The following is a 6044-nucleotide window of genomic DNA, read 5'->3' as shown; positions in this document are numbered from 1 at the left end:
TTTTATATTTTTTTTTTGTAAGGAATAAATAACGAAAGCTAAAGGAGATGCGTGGGACTGAGCTTGCTGTGGTGACCAGTAATGTGTCCAACGCTTGTCCACAGAATGTTCGCTGCATTTATTGTATTGGATAACGGGTTACAGAAGTCCAAAAAGGGGAGACTGTTAAACTCTGTTCTTTGTCTTCTATCTAATTTAAACCAGACACGAGCCAGAGAGTGCCATTGCCCATACGGAGGTTTTACCGCCCAGGTACTCGGGCACTGATGGAAATACGCAAGTACCAGAAATCAACGAAGCTGCTGATCAGGAAGGCCCCGTTCTACCGCCTGGTGAGATGGTGTTGCCTGTTCTGCATCTAACAGTTTCCCCTACTCTGTGCTCTGCTAGTAATGTCTGCTTTTTCTGTTTTAGGTGAGAGAGGTCTGCCTGGAGTATTCCCACGGAGTGCCGTTCAGCTGGCAAAGCCAAGCGCTGATGGCATTGCAGGAGGTAAGGCTTCTTAGCGGCGTAAACGCTCGCTGTATTCTGTTTGGGGTAGTTTTAGAATTATGTATTGTACTAAGATCTGATGCGGCCATGTATACCTCACCCATATCCTGGCCGTGTTCTGCTCTGTATATCCCATCACGTGTCACTAGAATCAGCGCTAATGCTCGATCTCCATCATAGCCATCGGTTGCGATTCGGAATGGTTTAAAGCACCAGCCAACAAGCTGAAACTTAAGCAGGCTGGCCGTCTGCTTCAAACACCTGAGTACAACAGGGATCTGCAATGCCTTCAAGCGGCGTGCCCATGTTTTGCAGAACGGTGTCGAGTTTCACCCTCTAAACATTGCAGCATGTCGGCAATCCTGCAGCCAATGGGGGGGCTCTGAGCGACATCCCAGGATTGGGTCTGTGTGCAAATAGGCACATAGTATATCCCGTACAGGCCACTTACTGATGACTTCAGTGGGCATGATGCCCGTGTTCAGCCCCAGTGCAGTCTCACTGTACCAGACAACTCCTATTACGCAGTCCCCGCTCTCTGATCTTTATCACATCATACACCACTATAATTAGAATTCCCAGCTCAGCTCCGAGCTCATTAGACAGACACGCATTACACAGCGACCTTTCTCAAGGCATAAAGGAATGTTCAAAACCAATACTCCTGATAACACTGGAAAAAGGTTGGTTTCCTACCAGAAGGTAGGAGGTGGACGACAGAGAAGGAGTGCCTTGTGATCCAAGCAGCTCACACCAAGGAAGGTCAGTTCCTTGAAAACAAACGTGAGGAAAAAGAAAAGGGTAGTGGAGCGCTAGGTTGGTATTAGAAAAAAATTCTTAGTTTGAGTATGGTCAATTGGGTATCACAATTAGTAAAATTTATTCAACACTGATAAACATAGTAAAAATGGTTGATACATTTAGACACATGAAGAGGTTATAAATGAATACATAAAATCAGCACATATAAAAAAGAATTTAAGAATAGTTGGCCTGAGCACTATACTTATGCGTTCTCCCGCTTGCCAAATGTCCTGAGCCAGTCCGTCCTGTAGTTTAACTGGAGATTGTGGAGGCTGGGTGTCCATATACCATGCTGGGAATTCGATGCCGCTGTGTAGGATGTCGCTGTCTGGATGTTGTATAGACAGATGCACAGGCTGAAGGTAGGCTTCCCAATGAGTATGCTGGTGGTGGTATCCAAAGGCTCTCTTCCAGTGGGTGAAGAACGGATGGAAAATTAATCCGAATATAAAGGCTGGGCAAGATATGGTTTTGGGAGTGTCCCGCAATAGAGCTCAGAGTCCAAACTGACAGTATACTGACGCGTTTCGTTACCTAGGCTGGTAACTTTATCAAAGGAGAGTCTCCTTTGATAAAGTTACCAGCCTAGGTAACGAAACGTCCCTCTATTGTGAGATTTCTCGCAGTTCCCTGCTGCAAACTGGAAGCGGGATAAGGGGGGCAGGATAGGCAGGTTCCGGAAACGGGGGCGTTTTCTGAGAGCTCCCAGATCTGGATCTTCCAGCACAGATTTCCTGGCCTCTGCTACAGAACAGCTTGGGCCAATATGACCAGCCTCGGGTTCCCTCAGATTGACCATGTTTTTGTGCAGTGATCCGTTGCAGCAGTGGATCACAGAAGTCGGCAGGAGGTGTTTATTGACACAAGGGGTGAGATTTAATAGGATGAGAGATTCAGAAAGTGATAGATTTGGTAAGAAATCTCCAGCTTTTTTTAAAGCGCCAATCATTTACACTGCAGAACCAGATCTTACCAAATCTCTCACCCTTTTAAATTTCACCCAAGATACCTCCTACAGCAATACAATTAGGGGGGTATGCAATGTCATTCGAGCTCCCGCAGCCATCTCCCGACAGGAGAGATGGCTGCGGGGCCCTATTCAATGCTGTCTTCTCTGACAGCATTGAACAGGGGTTTTGCGCAGAACGAGCCCGACATCACAAGCTGTCGGGCTCGTTCTGCCGAGAAAAGCCGGAAATAGGCGAGCTCCCGGCCGGAGCTCGTCTATTTCCATCATCAACTCGCGGCCACGCCCCCTTCTCGCCGCTCGGCGGCCGGGACATTGAATCCTGACTGCCGAGCTCCAGGCGAGCTGACCGAGAACGGGACAGGGGCACGGCTGTCGCGCTAGCTCGACAGCCGTGCCCCTGACATTGAATACCCCCCTTAGTATTCTCTAAAACGCACAATCGAGGAAATTACACAATGAAGATAAAGGCGCAAAGCTGAGGTAAAAAAGTAGCAACACAAAGTGCAAGTACGCACCACTGGGATTGGGCTGTACGTATGAGGGCATATCTGTGTGAATGAATGATTAATAGTGGCCTACAGAATTTATGGGGAAGAAAGATCTGTTTGCTCTGTTTGACCATGTATTGCCTCTCAAATTCTCTGTCTGTAACTTTTTTTTCCTATCTATGAATCGTATTAGTGATAAGGGCCTAATTCATCATGAATCGCTAATCTGAGAAGTAGGTATCCGCCACCCATGAAGAGGAAACACCCGGTTACTGCTCTCCCCCCCCCCAAATCTATATGCCAGGACAGGTCCAACCTGTGGCTCTCCAGATGTTGTGAAACTACAAATCCCAGCATGCCTTGCCACAGTTTTAATACTCCCTTATAGCAAAACTGTGGCAAGGCATGATGGGATTTGTAGTTTGACAACATCTGGGGAGCCAGGACTGTACGCAAATTCTGGAACATGGAAGAGACTAATCTGTGACTGACACAGGCTGAACAAGGCCAGTGCTGATGTCACAGACCTGCATTTTTTTTTTCGGACCCATCCAGAAATAGTCTGGTTTCCCCCCAAAACAGCAGCTTACCGATGGTCAATATCCAGCTGCATTGTGTTTACGATCTATACGTGTTTTCTGACGCTATTTTTCCTTGCGCATTGTGTTCGGTCTAAATGCGCAATCACTCTGCTTTGTGAATAAATAGCGATTCATACTGACTTAAGCCCAAAGTTCCTTTTCCTGTGTAAACCTCCGGTTTCAGTGTAACATCTCTTTCTTAGGCAGCTGAGGCCTACCTGGTGTGGCTTTTCGAAGACGCTTACCTGTTCAGTGTCCATGCACACAGGGTCACGCTGCACGTGAAGGACATTAAGCTCGCACGGCGAATTAGAGGGGGCCAACTCGGACTCGGATGTTGAAGTTTTCCGTTTGTTTTCGTTGGAATTTTATTCCCAGTTTTATACACCGTTGGAGGAGGTAATTTATGACCTCAGATAATCCTGTTGCAGAGCACGGACATTAAAGCTCTGGGTTTTCGTCACATTGACATGGAAGTTGACTGTTATTCTGCAAAGTTATATGGTTATTACTTGTTTATTTTTATTTTTTTTGATAAACAATTTTTTATTGTTTTTAATTTTTTCAATATTCAACAATAATACAGAAGTACAAAAAATCACACATATTCAACTCGAGCTATCGAACATTCTTGTTTGACCAGTTATTGTCCATGAATATTATGTAAATATCTGTTCTTTATTTTTAAATTGTATTTCTATTTTAACTCAAAGTAACGGGGAAAAGCTGGGTATGGGGGGAAGGGGGGGGGGGGGGTAGTAGTAGGTGCTTTTTAACACCCTTTATACAGTTATACAATCAGTACAGTCATACAGTCATATCTTAAGTGTTACATTTATATCCGAACCTTTCTAATTGATCCATTTCTCTATCTTTTAGGTGATTTCTGCTCATCATCCACTTTTTCAGAAAAGAAATCAGAGACGCCATGTCCTATCGCCTCATGTCACCCATTTACACCCGTTTACATCTCTCCTCCACTAGATATCAATCTTTATTAGTTAGTTTATATTACTGATCCACCAATTTACTTAGTTGGCTTACAAAACAGGAATTTTCTGTGTATTATGTGAACTGGATGTGAAATTTTAATAAATATTTATTTATATTGAACCGTTGTACATGTTTCAGAACTTTTCATTTGACCTTTGTATCTAATGTATGTGTTATATAGTTATACTGTAGCTATTGTTGACCAATTGTTTATATCAAAAGATTTTAAAATTTTTTCTTTAAGGTCTGAATCTAAAGTTTGAATGTAAGCGGACCATTTGCGTTCAAATGAGAATAATGAAAAATTTGAACCTGTCAGCCAGGATTTCCTGTCAAAATAAAGTTGTTGGATCATCATTTTTTGCATCTGGAGCATGTTCGGGGCAGTTTTTACTGTCCAGTGTTTTAATATAAGTTTTTTGGCTATAGTAAATAGCATGATAAACATATTCAACAATGGTTTTGCTGCCGGGATGTGACTCCACTCTTCAAAATTTAAACACAGGCTTGCCAAGGGGGAGGGGGTCAGGGATATGGCAAAATTCTTATTTATGAATTGATATACCTTGTTCCAAAAACGTCTGATCTTGGGACATTCCAAAAAGGAGTGGAAGTAGTCAGCTTTCGATCTCCCGCACCGGAGGCACGATCCATCCAACAGCGGGTCAAAGTGGGATCTCGTGTATGGAGGCATGTATGCTCTATGTAACGTTCTTAGGTGGACTTCTTGTAGGTATGCTGACCCCAATATTTTATTTACATATGGAAAGTTATGTATTAATGTATCAGTTGAATCAATTGAGGGAATATCTTTTTGCCATGAAATTAGAAGAGAGTTAAGGTGTTTCGTGTGTGATGTGTTCAGGAGTATGTCATATATATGTTTCAGTTTGCATGGTTTCCCTTCCCATCTCTTGAGAAGGCCCATCATAGGATTTTGGGGGGTTGAGTCACCCCATTTTATTGGTAGTGAATTTACGTAATGACGGGTTTGGAGATACATGAAAAAATGTGTGTTGGGTAATGTAAATTTATCTTTCAGTAGGGCAAATGTAATAATATTTCCTCCTGGGTCAAAGATTTGTGATGCCGCGCATAGTCCCTTAGCTTTCCACTGAAGGAAGAGAGAATTTGAAAGAGAAGGTTGGAAGGAGGGGTTTCCCCACAATGAGACCCTGGGTGTGGCTGTATGGTTTATTCCCAATTTCTTATGTATTTTCACCCAGTTAAGGTAAGTATCTCTAAACAGGGGATGATTCTGTATGTGTGTCGGGATGAGAGATTTTTTGGAGTGGAGAAGAGCGTTGAGTGAAAAGGGTAGAAAGATTTCAGAGTCCAGTTTATAGTCTGTGTAGATATTTTTCTCCAGAATCCAGTCTGCTGCGTATCTGGCCAAAACCGACATGGAGTATAGAGAAAAATCTGGTGTGTGGGTTCCCCCTCTGGATTTGTCCATGATCAATTTGGCCAGGGCAATTTTAGGTTTTTTACCCTGCCAAATGAATCTTGTAATGACTTTTCTTAGCCGTTTGTCATCCGTAGGAGAGAGGCAATAAGGGAGAAGTTGCATAATGTATAACATTTTCGGGAATATGATGGACTGAACTATGGAGAGTCTACCTAGTAGTGATATTGGTAATTTCTGCCAGCCCTCTAATTGGTTTGTTATTTTTGTGACCATAGCCCCGAAGTTCAAATCATATATTTTTGTGATAG

At 43.3% G+C, this 6044-nt stretch overlaps 1 long non-coding RNA gene across 1 annotated transcript; it reads left to right on the top strand.

Moving 5' to 3' along the window:
- Positions 1 to 3117: 3117 nt before the first annotated feature.
- On the top strand, positions 3118 to 4453 carry LOC146027121 (uncharacterized). Its single transcript, XR_014454687.1, has 2 exons — positions 3118 to 3734; positions 4215 to 4453. It is a non-coding gene; the product is annotated as an uncharacterized LOC146027121 (long non-coding RNA).
- The last annotated feature ends 1591 nt before the right edge of the window (positions 4454 to 6044 follow it).

Source organism: Crinia signifera, chromosome 1 (genome assembly GCF_055691185.1).
Source record: "Crinia signifera chromosome 1, ASM5569118v1, whole genome shotgun sequence".
NCBI classification, from domain to species: Eukaryota; Metazoa; Chordata; class Amphibia; order Anura; family Myobatrachidae; genus Crinia; species Crinia signifera.
The sequence above is the reverse complement of the archived record's forward strand: the minus strand, read 5'-3'. Positions and strand labels throughout refer to the sequence as shown.